Source organism: Salmo trutta, chromosome 13, assembly GCF_901001165.1.
Source record: "Salmo trutta chromosome 13, fSalTru1.1, whole genome shotgun sequence".
Classification (NCBI taxonomy): Eukaryota; Metazoa; Chordata; class Actinopteri; order Salmoniformes; family Salmonidae; genus Salmo; species Salmo trutta.
In genome coordinates, this window is record NC_042969.1 from 72,068,047 (window position 1) to 72,085,574 (window position 17,528).

Sequence of the window (17,528 nt, forward strand, 5' to 3'; positions counted from 1 at the left end):
ACTTGTCTCCACAATGTCTGAGCGTCAGTCAACTCCTCCTAGGGGGAGATTGTTCTCTCCCCTAGCTCAAGGTGGAAACTAAGTAACAACAAATGTCCAAAGTTCTTAGTACTGAACAAAACAGCAAGTTCCTTGTATTTGGGGCCTAAGGTCTGGCACTGGATGTGTGGGGTTAGTGTCTGGAACCATTGTACGTCATCTCTGAGGTTGCACCTATCCTGACCTATCCTGAGATAGTATATAACCCAGAGACTCACCCCACTCAGGGAGCACTCACTCCATTCATTTGTGTTTGATGTGACCTGCTCCCTTATTAATAAGTGAATAAAGATTTAGTTTAAGTATAACTCTGACTTGTGTGATAAGTTTGTCTCTCCTCATTTGATAGTATTTCGAAATTCACTACATTTGCGACGAGGATGAGATCCGTAACTTCACCTGTTGGTTGCTCCTGAAGATCTGGGTAAACTCTGCACAGGGATCCCCAAATTGGGATCTCAGGGGAGCGCACTCCTGAAGGAGCAGCTGGACCACCTAAGTTCTGAGAGGAAGCGGGCACGGGTGGATACCAGATTCTGAACATAGTATTGAGGGGAGCAAGATGATCCACCAATATCCTGATTAGTGATTGACCTTGTCTCTCCTCATTATTGAAAAGGAGGTGAGCGAACCACACAAAGTCAAGTTTTTAAGAAAAGCCTCTGTTAAGTAGGCTCTGAGTGTGGTCCTGTGTGAGGCAGCACCTTGGAGGCGTAAGCAGGGCCGAGTCAGAGGAGAGTAATCTGAGGGTTTGCAGGCTCAAAGATACTCTGTCACTGCTCGGTTGCGGGCGACCTAGAGCTGTCCTGACACTGAATTGATTACAGTGGGGATTGGTGCGGTCTGTAGGGGCGAGGGGCCAGGGTGACTGTGGGTTCTGTGGGAAGCATGGTACCTGGTGAAGTCCCATTGGATGAGGGACCGCTGTCTGAAGGGGGAGTCTACATGTCTAAGTGTCTGATTGATCCCCAGAAGTGGTGAAATCCATTTATTTTAAATGCGCTGGCCAGGTATGCCCTGGGTTACGATAGTTAGATGTTATTGTGAGTGTTTTGTTATTCCGGGCGCTTCACCTGAGGTGGAGGTTAAAAGATACGAGGTAAGATTGGATTTTTGGGACCGTGTTACACAATTAGATAGAAGACACGGTACTCTGTGGGTAGTTTTGTACATTTGGATAGACATAAGAGAATCTATACCACAGTAATCGCAGTAGGCGATATCCTCGTGTGGAGATAATACCCTGTTCTGGGGCCACTAATTAGGCAGTATTTTAATGAAGATATGAATTTCCCTGTTCATATGGATAAAATATAAAATCATAAACAGTGCTAACTGGTTTTCTTTGTTTGTCTACCCCTGTGTGTGTCTATGTTATCTTTGAGTGTGTGTGGACAAAGAACCAGGCATTCCGGACCCTCCTACGGGAGCCTTGAAGGTCATGGTAGATAAGTGGGGAAGGGATATTTTGGAACAGGTTTCTCTATGGCATAGAGAGGGTGGTTTTCCTTTGACAGGGACACTAAGTGTGATGCTGTTAGACAAGGTAAGACAGAAATTGGTAGAGAAAGAAGGTAAACTAGGGAAAATGGATCAAATAGACTGGGTAAAATTCAGGAAATGGGAAATGGAAGCTGACAAACAAAAGGAGAGACAGGACCCATTTCGGGGAAAGCCCCGTCAGAATATGGTATTTCAGACTGAGGAAGAAGAAAAGAAGGGAAAATATGAAACAGTCAGAAAGAATAGGAAAGATGATGATGACAGAGACTGTCCCCCTCCCTATGCTACTCCTCAAACTCTCTATCCAATGTTGCCGAATCTGCCGCCTCCTCCGCCACCTCCAGCTGATCCGCCGGATGCCAGACCACTGCAACCTGCTGCCCCACCCCCTGTCTCTCCCAACACCCCGGTGATCATCTGGCGCGAAGCCTGACTGAAGTCCTGACAGGGTCTGGGGTGACCCCGGCCCAGCCGAGATGAGGGTATTGGTGGGTCAGTACAAACCATCTGCTACCGAGATAGCCCATATCTGTAAAAATAAACTGGGACTCAGGTGGTCGGATGTACAGAGACAGTTTGATTGGGACTCGGGTGGGCGGATGTACAGAGACAGTTTGATTGGGACTCGGGTGGGCGGATGTACAGAGACAGTTTGATTGGGACTCGGGTGGGCGGATGTACAGGGACAGTTTGATTGGGACTCGGGTGGGCGGATGTACAGGGACAGTTTGATTGGGACTCGGGTGGGCGGATGTACAGAGACAGTTTGATTGGGACTCGGGTGGGCGGATGTACAGAGACAGTTTGATTGGGACTCGGGTGGGCGGATGTACAGAGACAGTTTGATTGGGACTCGGGTGGGCGGATGTACAGGGACAGTTTGATTGGGACTCGGGTGGGCGGATGTACAGAGACAGTTTGATTGGGACTCGGGTGGGCGGATGTACAGGGACAGTTTGATTGGGACTCGGGTGGGCGGATGTACAGAGACAGTTTGATTGGGACTCGGGCGGGCGGATGTACAGAGACAGTTTGATTGGGACTCGGGCGGGCGGATGTACAGAGACAGTTTGATTGGGACTCGGGTGGGCGGATGTACAGGGACAGTTTGATTGGGACTCGGGCGGGCGGATGTACAGAGACAGTTTGATTGGGACTCGGGTGGGCGGATGTACAGAGACAGTTTGATTTCAACTACCTGTGGACTGAGAATGGTGCGTATCAGGACCAGATAATGGAGCTCCTCGCCAGGATTGTCGAGATGTATCCAACCAAGACCGACTGGACTGCCATCAGAGAATGCCCTATGAAGAAAGATGAGGGCCTGGAGGCTTTCAGAAAGAGACTTGAGATCTGTTTCAGGCTACATAGTGGTATCAGACCAAACGAACATGCATATGGGGATCTGCTGAAAGACGCCCTGGTGAGGGGTCTGACACCGGACCTGGAGATAGCTGTGAGGACTACCTGTATCAGTTGGGAGACTGAGCCATTAGCAACGGGAGTACAGCACTGCAAGCATGCTGAGAAACAACAAAGTACTCAGAAGGAAGAAAAAAATTAAGAAGAAAAGGTGAAGACACAGAAGCTGCAGGCTGCTCAGTTGACGTTCTACCAGGGTGCAGCTCCGGTGGGGGCAGGACGTGGGGGTGCCGGGCACAAGTGCTACAACTGTAGGAAGCTGGGTCATTTTGCTGCTGACTGCTCTGAGCCACAGAAGAGCAAAGGTGGGGCGGACTGAGACCCCAGAGGAGAGGGAAGTGGAAGTGGAGTGGAGCACCTGCATGGACGCCCCCCGTTCAACAACAGCCATGGCAGCCACCCCCCAACCAATGGCAGGGCGGGCTACCTCACGGGGTCCAGCAACAGCAACAGTAAGTAGGGGCCCACAAGAAGTCCCTCAAGGCAGAGGCCAACCTGGGGCTTGGCAGACGGGGATGCCTGCACAGACGACCCTGTACAATCCAGGACAGGGACAGGAGGAGTATTGATGAGAAGATAGGGACAGTTGTGTTTGAATCATCAGAGCAACCAGAGCATTTGTTTTTAAAGAGTCACACCCTTCCCAGAGTAGTGCCAACCGTGGAGGCTTGTGTCAATGGTGAGTCAATAATATTTCTTGTTGATACAGAAGCTACAATGTCTGTGATTGACTGTAAGGCTAATAAGAAGCCTCCCATTTCTAGTGAAACAGTCCAAACTGTAGGGGCTTCAGGCCTCCCATTCAGAGATCATGTAACTATGCCTGTCTCCTTTTGTGAAGAGAAATGTCAGCATCAATTCCTCTTCTCTGATCACTGCCCTGTCAATTCCATGGGCAGAGACCTCCTATGTAAATTGGGTATTAACATAACGTGTGGGCCCAGTGGGCTAACAGTTGTACAGTACAGGAGAAGGAGGAGGGGAGCAATTGATGCTGATGTAAGAACTGTGTGACTGGTACTATTCAGTGGATATTGATAATGAGGTGGCCAATATTGTTCGTGTTTTCTCAATGGCTAAAACCAATTGGGGCTACGAGAGCGGTTTCAAGTCTGAAGAGGGCATACATTGCACCTCCCATTTTGCACCATTGACAAGAGATCTCCATTATGAGAAGCAATGGCTGTGTGCTACATTACAGGATGAGTCAGTGCAGTGTGAGGGTGTATACTGTAGCAGGGATTTCTGTGCTTTAGGGGTTAATCTAACCCCTACACAGAAAGAGCTCTACCTGTTTGAGGATAGCGCACCACGTGTCAAAATCAGACAGAGTAGAATGGGCAGATACTGGAATGTGGATGAAATGCTTGGTTGATGCTATTGACTGGGCCCTGATGGGTCAAATTATTCACCCAGCACACTGACAAGTTGTTACCCACTCAGTTGGGAAACGCCAACTGAGAGGGGTGTGCATGGTGTTGATCAGGTTTCTTTTTCTACCAATATCATGTTGTTGAGTGAAGACTCACCCCTCCTGAGAGGGGTTCCTGAATGCCTATGGGCAAGGGACAAGTATGATTTTGGGAGAATGAAGGGAGCTGAGCCAATGGTGGTCACTCCTAAAGATACCAGGTACCCGTCTAGAGCACAGTATCCACTCAGTACTGAGACAATAGCAGGTATTACCCTGTTCATGCATCCGTGTTAGCTAATGGCGCTTTAATTCCCTGTCCAGAATCACCCTGTAACACCCCTATCTTGCCTGTTAGAAAACCTTCAGGTGATTGGAAGTTTGTCCAGGACTTAAGGCCTGTGAACGATGCAGTTTTGCCCGTGCCCCTGTGGTTCCTAATGTTACTACTCTGTTGGGGGCGGTACCACCCACAGCAGAATGGTTCTCTGTGATTGATTTGGCTAATGCGTTTTTTTAGTACTCCCGTTGCACCAGAGTCACAGTTCTGGTTTGCTTCACGTTCCTCAGAAGGAGGTACATTGAGTCCCCCGCAATTTTTTTCAGCTGCATTGGCACAACTTTTGGAGGGTTTCATTCCCGTGGAGGGGAGCACTCTAATATAGTATGTTGATGACTTGTTATTGTGCTCTGAAACTCCAGGCGGGTGAAACTGATACTCGAGCTCTTTTGATCTTTCTGGCAGAGAATGGCCACAAAGTATCAACAACAACAAAAAATACAACAATTAAAAAAAAAAAATATATATATATATATATATATATATATATATATATATATATATATATATATATATATATATATATATATATATTATATTATATTATATTATATTATATTATATTAAAATTAAAAGTTGCAACTTCTCTCCCAAACTGTAAAGTATTTTGGGAAATTAGATCACTCCCAATGGCAGACAGCTGGGTCCAGAGAGAGTACAAGCTATTCTCTCTGTCCCATAGCCTGTTACCAAATGACACATGATGTCACAGACTGGTATGACAGGGTACTGTAGGGCTTGGCTGCCTGACTATGCCGAGGATGTCCAGCCTCTCTTAGATCTCATTTACGGTCACAAGATGGCTATGAATGATAAGATAAAATGAACCCCTGAATGACTGACTGCCCTGACGAAACTGAAACAACTCATGACTACTTCTCCATGTCTGGGTCTCCCTGTACACATTCTAAACCCTTTCAATCTGTTTGTGTGTGAAAGAAGAATGGGTTTATGTCTTCTGTGTTGACTCAGGACCATGGGTGGTTAACAGAGACCAGTGGGTTACTATTCTAAGCAATTGGATGGTGTGGTGAGTGTGTCTGGTGTGTTGTTTGCTGCAGCTACCGAGGCTGTACTGGCGTGTGCTGACATTGTTGCTATGTGTGAACTAACTGTGCATGTACCAGACGCTGTTTATGCCCTCATCTCACAGGCTAAGACTGCTCATCTGACTCCAGCAAGGCACTATCAGAATGTGCTTCTAACCATGTCACATGTGACCCTGAAAAGGTGCACTGTGCTAAATCAAGCTACATTGTTACCAACTAAGGACAGGAGAAACCCATGGCTGCATAGCGCTGGTGGAGCTTGTATCTAAACCAAGGTCAGATTTGACTGATGTCCCTTTGCAGAATGCTGAATTGGAAATCTTTGTAGATGGCTCCACTCAGAGGTCTGAGAAAGGAGAACCACTTGTTGCCTATGCTGTATCAACAGCGGCAACCACACTTGAAAGTGCTAAATTGCCACCACATCTCTCAGCGCAGGCTGTAGAACTTTTTGCAATCACAAGAGCTTGTATACTGGCGAAGGATAAGTCAGTTACTATCTACACAGATAGCCGCTATGCATTTGGGGTAGTACATGATTTTGTTACATTGTGAAAACAGCGTGGGTTCCTCACGTCCTCTGGGAAAACTATTACTCATTGGAAACTTGTTGATAACCTATTGGAAGCTATTCCTCTCCCTTCTGAAATAGCTATATGTAAATGTTTGGCTCATACTAACTCTCCAAGGGCAACATAATGGCTGATTTGGCAGCCAAAGCAGCAGCTGTCTCTACTGATTCTCCTGCGTTGCAGATGGGTTCACATCCTATTATGAATCTCTTCTCCCCCAATGACATTTCAGACTTGCGATCTTCTGTAGGTCCTGTCGAGCTGAGGAAGTGGAAGAGGCTGTGTACATATGACAATGTGCAGAAACTGTGGTTGGGCCCGGCTGGGCTGCCAACTCTGCCACGTTCTTGTTTTCCCTACCTTGCTAAGTTGGCGCATGGCCAGTACCAGTACCATGTGTCAGAAGTTGGGAGTGGTAGATTTACCTGGTAGAGTAACGCATTATTAAAGACAGCGGTAGAGTATAGCAGAGATTGTAAAATGGAAAGTCAGGTATTTGAGAGGAAGAGATATGTAGTTAATAGAAAGTAACAAAGACAGTGGGAAAGAAAGGAAATGAGAAGTTCATTGGAAAGTAGAATTGAAAGTATAAATTCATATTTTGAATTGTTTGAACATTACGATGGTGAAACTCATGGCAGGAACTGGCCTCCCTTGGGTCACGGTAATGCCACTCGCATTGATGTACGTGAGGGTGCGGGCACACATAACAACTGGGTTGGCCCCCCAGGAGATTCTGGCCCCTTTCCTACAGAACAAGCTGAACCTGAGGGGCTGCGACAATGACATGATAAGTTATTGTACTGCTCTAAACAATGTTCTGAAGACTATTTTCCCCAGGGTGAAAGCAGCTCTGCCCCAGCCTCTGGTGGGGATCCTGCACAAACTGCAACCAGGTGACTGAGTGGTGGTGAGACCTGAGACGAAGGCATTGGAACCAGCAGAGGTGGACTGGACCATACCAGGTGTTGCTGTTCGCGTAGCTAATAGGTCTACTTGGATCCATGCCAGCCACTACAGGAAGGTGCCATACTGCCTACCAGACCCTGAGGATGGAGGATCCGAGACTACACCCCTCAGGCTCCTGTGATGATCCCTGGCCCTGCTGGCTTAGGACAGGCAATCATGGCCGAGGTATGTACAATAATGCTTCCCACCCAGCAAACACGAGCCCCGTTGTCCCTCTACCCCCAGGCCTCTACCCCGCGCCCATGATTCCCAAAGTCCCTCTACCCCCAGGCTTTGTGCCCCCTAAGGATCCTGTGATGATGCCTGCCCCTCTCAGAACACAAGCCTGCCCTCCAGGACTGGAAAACCTGACTAAATTGATCACCTCCTCATCCATCAGAAAGTTAATCTGGCTGAAGTGGTTCTGGGCTTGGAGGTGAAACATAACTACATTGTAAAGAACAATGTCGGGCAGCAAGTGTTTGCTGTAGCAGAGAAGGAATGCTGCACTCTACAGTTCTGGGCCGAGACTGACCTTTCACCCTTCACATCCAGGACAACCTGGGAGAGGAAGTGATGACCCTGATGCGGCCTTTGAGGTGTGACTGCTGCTGCTTCCCCTGCTGCCTGCAAGAGCTGGAGGTGCAGAGTCCCCCTGGTAGCCCCATAGGCTATGTGGTGCAGGAGTGGCACCCTTACCTGCCCAAACCTACTGTGCAGATCAAGAGGAGAGAGCCCCAGCTTAAGATCCATGGGCCATATGTTGTTTGTCATTGCTGTTCAGATGTCAACTTTGATGTGAAGTTTCTGGATGAGACAGTGGTGGTGGGGCAGATCAGTAAGCAGTGGGTTGGATTCCTACGGGAAGTCTTCACAGATGCAGATAACTTTGGAATCTCCTTCCCTATGGACCTGGATGTGAAGGTAAAGGCGGTGTTGCTGGGAGCCTGCTTCTAAATCGACTTCATGTAACTTGAGAAGTAGAAGAGGTTGATTACATTTCTAACCCTATGGGCATTTTCTGACCACTGAACAACACTAGGATTGAAATGAAACAGTGTGAATTTAGGACTTCCATCCATTGATGCTAAACGTAAAGCATGTTGAAATGTGACGTTAATAGAATGTTAAAGGCATAATCTGGGATATCACCTGCTGCATTTATTCAGTGAAAAGAGGTCCAGGAGATAGTGGGTTACTATGTTCTGTTGTCCTTTGTTTGCTAAATCATAAGTTGTCAACTGAAAGTGTGTTATTTTAATTATGAGTTTCAAATATAGTCTTTAGCACGTACATCAACCTTGGATCCTGAGCCTACTGTATGTACCCTGAGACCACTCTTAGCTCTCGTCCTTGACAGTGGCCTCTCCTCATGCCCTGCCACACACGTAGGGTAGATTTTCACTCCACTAGACTCTGCGACGGCTTTGAGACTTCACCTTGCACCAAACAGAGCAGAGAATTTTACATTTTTTACTTAACTTTTATGTAACTAGGCAAGCCAGTTAAGATCAAATTCTTATTTACAATGACGCCCTAACCGCTAGTGTCGTCACGCTGTCAATTGTATGAAAATACTGTGCATTCTAATGTCTACAGCCATGCACCTATCTTTTTAATTCATCCACTTTATTACTGTAGCCTACTTAGAAGGTGCACTTATGATATATTGTATGTCAGAACAATAGAGAGTTCATTAAAAAAACTTTAATTATACAGAAAAGCGTTTAAGGAGAGGATCATTCATTTATTTCACATCCAAGAGTTATCATAGTCCACTAAGAGTAGAAAGTGTGGGAGTAAAGGTTCATTTGAGACATTAAGTTATTTATTTTTCTCAAAGTACATGAAGTCGATGAGGAAGCAGGCTCCCAGCAACAGCGTCTTCATCTTCACTTCCAGGTCCATGGGGAAGGAGATTGCAAAGTTATCTGCATCAACTTCCTGAAGCAATCGAACCCATTTCTTACTGATCTTCCCCACTGCCGTTGTCTCATCCACTGGCTTCACCTCAAAGACAACATCTGGTCCGCATCTAGTCACAAAACGGCCCCTTGATCTTGAACTGGCGTTCTCTCCGTTCGTTCTGCATGGTAAGTTAAGGGTAGAAAGGGTGCCAGTTCCGCACCATGCATCCTATAGGGCTACCAGGGGGACTCTGCACCTCCAGCTCTTGCAGACAGCAGGGGAAGCAGCAGGAGTCTACAGTCCTGCGGGGCCGCAGAACTGTAGAGTGCAGCAGTCGTTCTCCTCTGCTACATGCAAACACTTGCTGCCCGACATTGTTCTTTACAATGTTGCTATGTTTCACCTCCCAGCCCAGAACCACTTCAGCCAGATTCACTTCCTGATGGATGAGGAGCTGGTTGATCTGAGTCAGGTATTCCAGTCCTGGAGGGCAGGCTAGTGGTCTGAGAGGGGCAGGCATCATCACAGTATCCTTACGGGGCACAAAGCCTGGGGATAGTGGGACTCCGGGGCTCATGGGTGCGGGGTAGAGGCCTGGGGGTAGTGGGACTATGGGGCTCATGGGTGCGGGGTAGAGGCCTGGGGGTAGAGAGACTTAGGGGCTTATGGGTGCAGGGTAGAGGCCTGGGGGTAGAGGGACTATGGGGCTCATGGGTGCAGGGTAGAGGCCTGGGGGTAGAGAGACTATGGGGCTCATGGGTGCAGGGTAGAGGCCTGGGGGTAGAGGGACTCCGGGACTCATGGGTGCGGGGTAGAGGCCTGGGGGTAGAGAGACTTAGGGGCTTATGGGTGCAGGGTAGAGGCCTGGGGGTAGTGGGACTCCGGGGCTCATGGGTGCGGGGTAGAGGCCTGGGGGTAGAGGGACTCCGGGACTCATGGGTGCAGGGTAGAGGCCTGGGGGTAGAGAGACTTAGGGGCTTATGGGTGCAGGGTAGAGGCCTGGGGGTAGAGAGACTATGGGGCTTATGGGTGCGGGGTAGAGGCCTGGGGGTAGAGGGACTATGGGGCTCATGGGTGCAGGGTAGAGGCCTGGGGGTAGAGGGACTATGGGGCTCATGGGTGCAGGGTAGAGGCCTGGGGGTAGAGAGACTATGGGGCTCATGGGTGCAGGGTAGAGGCCTGGGGGTAGAGAGACTTAGGGGCTTATGGGTGCAGGGTAGAGGCCTGGGGGTAGAGGGACTCTGGGGCTCATGGGTGCAGGGTAGAGGCCTGGGGGTAGAGGGACTCCGGGACTCATGGGTGCAGGGTAGAGGCCTGGGGGTAGTGGGACTCCGGGGCTCATGGGTGCAGGGTAGAGGCCTGGGGGTAGAGAGACTATGGGGCTCATGGGTGCGGGGTAGAGGCCTGGGGGTAGAGGGACTCCGGGACTCATGGGTGCAGGGTAGAGGCCTGGGGGTAGAGGGACTATGGGGCTCATGGGTGTGGGGTAGAGGCCTGGGGGTAGAGGGACTATGGGGCTCATGGGTGCAGGGTAGAGGCCTGGGGGTAGAGGGACTCCGGGGCTCATGGGTGCGGGGTAGAGGCCTGGGGGTAGTGGGACTCCGGGGCTCATGGGTGCAGGGTAGAGGCCTGGGGGTAGAGGGACTATGGGGCTCATGGGTGCAGGGTAGAGGCCTGGGGGTAGAGGGACTCTGGGGCTCATGGGTGCAGGGTAGAGGCCTGGGGGTAGTGGGACTCCGGGGCTCATGGGTGCAGGGTAGAGGCCTGGGGGTAGTGGGACTATGGGGCTCATGGGTGCAGGGTAGAGGCCTGGGGGTAGAGGGACTATGGGGCTCATGGGTGCAGGGTAGAGGCCTGGGGGTAGAGGGACTCTGGGGCTCATGGGTGCAGGGTAGAGGCCTGGGGGTAGAGGGACTCTGGGGCTCATGGGTGCAGGGTAGAGGCCTGGGGGTAGAGAGACTTAGGGGCTCTTGTATGCTGGGTGGGAAGTATTATGGCCATGTGGCACCAACGTCATGGCCTCGTTCATGATCGCCTGTCCTAAGCCAGTGCCAATCAATCAATCCAAGACCTTGGGTGGCATGGGAACAATGCACTTTCACTTCTGAAAAGACCCAACAAAACACACACCAAAAATGGAATTCCATATTTGTTTGTCCCGAATTCCATGTTGTTTGTCCCGAAGTGTTCTGATGAGGATGACAGACTCAGAAAGGCTAAAATAATGTTTACCATCTCCAACCTAGCCTACAGCAAGGATTTTTATTAAGAGCTCTGGATGCGTTTCCTTAGTAACCTTACTAGCTGTCTGTACATTCTCCCGTCAACATGCACAGATAGATGTTAACACATAGCTACATTTCGAGTAGTTTCCTGATGAAAATGAATAGACTGAATGACTGATGTATCAGTTTAACGATCTACTGACCTGTGACCAGATACTCTTCACTTCCGTAGGCTGTGTGGGTGTAGAAAGGTGCTTTGGTGCGCTCCAACACAAGTGTGTCCGAAGTCTTGATTTTTGTTCCCTCTACGAATGCACGCTGCAAGCACTTGTCTATGGTATGCTCGCGTTCCTGAGGAACGAAACAGCGCTCGCTAGCGAATCCCGAGGCTAGCACCACCCTGGCTGTCGCGAATAGAATTCACTGCCCATCAGTGACGTGAAAAGATCTTTTGGGGGCCATGTACTGCAAAAAAAAGGGCACACCCAAAAAATGTGTCCCGCAACCACGGTCACAGACACGTTTTATTACAACAAGAGGAGACAGCAGCACAATCTGATGAGTAAAGTATTTTGCTAAACTATTTTAAACTGGAATAATTGCTACACTTATTACCAATGAACAACACAATTCCAGTCAGAAAAGAAGAGTGTAAGAAATACTGTACATATGTCGGACCTTAATTTGTTCACCCTGTTGCAGGAGTACTTTCCTGAAATGCAGGAAATGTAAAACGTGTAGTGTATTTGAGGTGTCATGTATGTACATGTACTTACCTGTAGTGCCTGAGGGTGGCACTGTTACTAATTCCTACATGATCATCTGTACTTGCACTTGTCCCATGACATCTGATAAATTTTGTTATTCTACCCAAATCCCTGCCTCTGTGTGCTAATATATTAGATGGTGTCAGAAGTTAAAAAGTAATACAAGGAAAGCTCAACATTCCAAAATATCAAACAAATGATACCGTCAACTACTCTGAACCTAGAGGGAAATGCAGCCGAAAATTGGAGTGTGGATCCAGAAATTCAACCTTTATATCATCGCCAGTGGCTTCTCCAAGAAATCAGAAAAAGTGAAATGTGCCACATTCCTGCACGTAGCCGGAGATGATGCCATCAAGGTATCCAATACTTTGATGTATTAAAATAGCTTTTCTGAACGTATTGTGAGCCAAGAAAAATGTGGCTAGTGAATGTCAATGAGAAAAATACTGAGAATGAGCAGTGGCCAGAAACACTGAAAATAAACAACCACAAACATACTATTAAGCTGGATACAGGAGCTGAGTGTAATGTCTTGTCCATGAGAGACTTGAAAACGCTGACAGTGAATGTGAGTGGCGATTCCATGCAGAAATCCGACTGCTAGTGACGTATCCAGGCCATCAGATGGAGCCAAAGGGCAAGAAAACACTCAAATGTCAATACAAAGAGAAAGTGTTTGAACTGGAATTTCAAGTGATAGAATAAGATGCACCTGCAATACTTGGAAGATCAGCTTGTCTGCAAATGAGCTTAATACAGAGAATATTCAAGCTTGAACAAAGGACAGGGACTGACATTTTGAGTGAATATGAAGATTTATTCACAAGACCTGGATGTGTTCCATGAATTCATCACATACAAATAGACCCAGAAGTCACACCAGTGGTTCAGTCACCCAGAAAAGTGACATGGATGTCGTCAGGCAAACTGAGCCTACTGAAAGGGTAAACAACTTGGTGACAATCGGGAAGCCAAACAAATTACAGGTATGCATGGACCCACAGGATCTAAACAAAGCCATCAAGAGAGAACATTATATTTTACGTACCATTTAAGAGGTAGTTGCTGAAATGCCTAACGCCAAGGTATTTTCAGTAGTTGATGCAAACCAAGGATTCTGGCAAATCCAACTGGATGAAGAGAGCTCCCGACTGCACGTTCAATACGCCGTTTGGGAGGTATTCATTCAAGAGACTGCTGTTCGGAATCACGTCCGCTCCAGAGGTGTTCCAGAGGTGCCTCGCCCAGCATTTGGAAGGTGTCGTGAAAATCATGGATGACAATCTTGTCTGGGGTGATGACACTAAGCAGCACGACCGGAGACTGAGACAGCTACTAGACAGACTGAGAAGCATTAACTTGAAACTGAAAGTGCAAAATCAGAATGACAGAAATTCGCTAAATTGGACATGTGTTAAACAAAGGCCTGAAACCAGACTCCGAAAAGGTCAGAGAAATACAAGAAATGCCAGAGGACAAAACAGCACTTCAGAGGTTCATGGGAATGTTGCAGTATCTCGCAAAGTTCATCCAAAATCTCTGATATCAGCACACTACTGACACACAACTGCTGGAAGGAGACATTCAGTGGTGCTGAGAGTCTTCACAGTAACAGCTTCAAAAGCTTCAAAACACTTGTCAGCAATGTGCCAGTGTTAAAGTACTACGATGTAAAAAATGTTTTATCAACAGTGACACTATCTGTGGATGCCAGCTCAGAAGGCTTGGGAGCTGTGATCCTGCAAGATGGTCAGCCAATCGCATATGGGTCAAGATCCCTCAGACTGTCAAAAGAGATACGCTCAAATTGAAAAAGAGCTACTGGCGATGGTGTATGACTGTGAGAAGTATCATCAGTACCTGTATGGAAACCAGATCCAGGTGGAGTCAGATCACAAGTCCTTGGAAACAATCTTCCAGAAGTTGCTCCAGAAATCACCAGCCAGACTGCAGAGAAAGCTGATTAAACTACAGAGATACTGTCTACATGTGAAATACAAACCAGGAAAGGAGATGTACATCGCTGATGCACTGAGCTAAGCATACCTGAAGGAACAGAGAGAGAAATTGCTGGATGGTGAGCTGGATGTAAAGTACATCGCTCATCAACTTCCTGTTTCAGAAGAGAAATGGCAGCAATTCAAAACAGCAACAGCAGAAGATGAAGAGTTAAGACTGGTCACAGAAACAGTTAAAAGGGGATGGCCAGACATAGGGTTGCAAAGGGTCGGAAACTTTCCGGTAAATTTCCAGAATTTTCCCGGAATATTTCCATGGGAAGTTAAGCCCGGGAATTTTGGTAATTATGCTTAAATTCATTTTTAAAAAGTTAGCTTATAACGGCGAACCATTTTTGTGGGATATACATAAGGGAATTCTAGGTATTGTGGCATATTTTGGTTAATCACATGTACAGCTGATTCTCAAGATCTTGCACACTAATGTGATGCTATTGAGCCCACACTACTACACTGCCTGAGCCAAGGACTACATGCTTTCTGGTAAGAATTGATTACAATACTGGGTGAAGTGAATATATATGACATACATGATTTTTTTGTTAACTAGTAAATAGTAGCCCACGGCAAAGTGTGTTTAAATCATTTCTAACTTGTTAATTCAACAGTTTCCATACATGGTTCATTTAAAACATTTCTCTTACAAAGGACTTGTTTAATCTAACTGCTTAACTATTTATCTGTACATGGAATTGTAGTTGTTTTTTTTTTTTAAATTTTCTAATCTGTACAGGAAAATGCCACGGGCACTATCTGATGTGTGGAGACATTTCACTGCAGCTAATGTAGAAGGAAAAGCAGTGTACATTTTCAAATGCTGTGCCAATTCATATGTGAAGAATGTAACAAAGATGCAGAATCATCTGGCCAAGTGCATAAAATTCCCTCAGCGCTCACAACAAGCAACCTCTGACAAAAGTCCCTCTACTTTTATTCGAGCTGAAAATGATTAAATCAGACACCTTGTCGATAGCAACAGCTCATGGTCCTCCTGGACTCAGAAGTTTTTTTGACTCAATGGAGTAACGTAGCCAGAGAAATGCTGATGAAAGTCTTGCTCGAGCTCTGTATGCAACTGGTTCACCTCTGATGCTCACAGGCAATGTGTATTGGAAGAGATTTCTGAATGTTGTTCACCCAGCATACACCCCTCCAACCAGACATGCTTCAATGAAACATGGTGAAGCCCCAAAATTGCCCTCGCTAGAAGCCTGTGTCTCAGACATAAGGAAGTGGATGGCTGCAAACGTTCTACTCTTAAACTCGGACAAAACAGAGATGCTTGTTCTAGGTCCCAAGAAACAAAGAGATCTTCTGTTGAATCTGACAATTAATCTGGATGGTTGTACAGTCGTCTCAAATAAAACTGTGAAGGACCTCGGCGTTACTCTGGACCCTGATCTCTCTTTTGAAGAACATATCAAGACTGTTTCAAGGACAGCTTTTTTCCATCTACGTAACATTGCAAAAATCAGAAACTTTCTGTCCAAAAATGACGCAGAAAAATTCATCCATGCCTTTGTTACTTCTAGGTTGGACTACTGCAATGCTCTACTTTCCAGCTACCCGGATAAAGCACTAAATAAACTTCAGTTAGTGCTAAATACGGCTGCTAGAATCCTGACTAGAACCAAAAAATGTGATCATATTACTCCAGTGCTAGCCTCTCTACACTGGCTTCCTGTTAAGGCAAGGGCTGATTTCAAGGTTTTACTGCTAACCTACAAAGCATTACATGGGCTTGCTCCTACCTATCTTTCCGATTTGGTCCTGCCGTACATACCTACACGTACGCTACGGTCACAAGACGCGGGCCTCCTAATTGTTCCTAGAATTTCTAAGCAAACAGCTGGAGGCAGGGCTTTTTCCTATAGAGCTCCATTTTTATGGAATAGTCTGCCTACCCATGTGAGAGACGCAGACTCAGTCTCAACCTTTAAGTCTTTACTGAAGACACATCTCTTCAGTAGGTCCTATGATTAAGTGTAGTCTGGCCCAGGGGTGTGAAGGTGAACGGAAAGGCTGGAGCAACGAACCGCCCTTGCTGTGTCTGCCTGGCCGGTTTCCCCTCTTTCCACTGGGATTCTCTGCCTCTACCCCTATTACGGGGGCTGAGTCACTGGCTTACTGGTGTTCTTCCATGCCGTCCCTGGGAGGGGTGCGTCACTTGAGTGGGTTGAGTCACTGACGTGGTCTTCCTGTCTTGGTTGGCGCCCCCCCCCCCCCCTTGGGCTGTGCCGTGGTGGAGATCTTTGTGGGCTATACTCGGCCTTGTCCCGGGATGGTATGTTGGTGGTTGGAGATATCCCTCCAGTGGTGTGGAGGCTGTGCTTTGGCAAAGTGGGTGGGGTTATATCCTACCTGTTTGGCCCTGTCTGGGGGTTTCATCGGATGGGGCCACAGTGTCTCCTGACCCCTCCTGTCTCAGCCTCCAGTATTTATGCTGCAGTAGTTTATGTGTCGGGGGGCTAGGATCAGTCTGTCACATCTGGAGTATTTCTCTTGTCTTTTCCGGTGTCCTGTGTGAATTTAAATATGCTCTCTCTAATTCTCTCTTTCTCTTTCTTTCTTTCTCTCTCTCGGAGGACCTGAGCCCTAGGACCATGCCTCAGGACTACCTGGCTTGATGACTCCTTGCTGTCCCCAGTTCACCTGGCCGTGCTGCTGCTCCAGTTCCAACTATTCTGCCTGCAGCTATGGAACCCTGAACTGTTCACCGGACGTGCTACCTGTCCCAGACCTGTTGTCCCAGACCTGCTGGAACCCTGACCTATTCACCAGACGTGCTACCTGTCCCAGACCTGCTGTTTCAACTCTCTAGAGACAGCAGGAGCGGTAGAGATACTCTCAAAGACCGGCTATGAAAAAGCCAACTGACACTTACTCTTGTGTTACTGACTTGTTGCACCCTCGACAACTACTATGATTATTATTATTTGACAATGCTGGTCATTTATGAACATTTGAACATCTAGGCCATGTGCTGTTATAATCTCCACCCGGCACAGCCAGAAGAGGACTGGCCACCCCTCATAGCCTGGTTCCTCTCTAGGTTTCTTCCTAGGTTTTGGCCTTTCTAGGGACTTTTTCCTAGCCACCGTGCTTCTACACCTGCATTGCTTGCTGTTTGGGGTTTTAGGCTGGGTTTCTGTACAGCACTTTGAGATATCAGCTGATGTAAGAAGGGCTATATAAATACATTTGATTTGAATTGATTTTACTTTATCTACTCATTTGCTGGATGCAGAGTTCAACAGAGTTCAAGTGAAGGTCAAGAAAATCATAGAGAAAGCAGACTGTATTGCAATCATCTCTGATGGGTG

The 17,528-nt window shown here is 47.4% G+C and overlaps 1 long non-coding RNA gene and 2 pseudogenes across 1 annotated transcript; 2 read left to right on the plus strand and 1 right to left on the minus strand.

Annotated features, from left to right (window-relative positions):
• Positions 1-2,521: 2,521 nt before the first annotated feature.
• LOC115206476 (uncharacterized) lies at positions 2,522-16,831 on the plus strand. The gene is made up of 3 exons (XR_003880802.1): positions 2,522-3,643; positions 7,177-7,470; positions 16,791-16,831. It is a non-coding gene; the product is annotated as an uncharacterized LOC115206476 (long non-coding RNA).
• LOC115206475 (phospholipid scramblase 2 pseudogene) lies at positions 7,605-8,256 on the plus strand (annotated as a pseudogene).
• LOC115206474 (phospholipid scramblase 2 pseudogene) lies at positions 9,040-9,975 on the minus strand (annotated as a pseudogene).
• Positions 16,832-17,528: the final 697 nt, after the last annotated feature.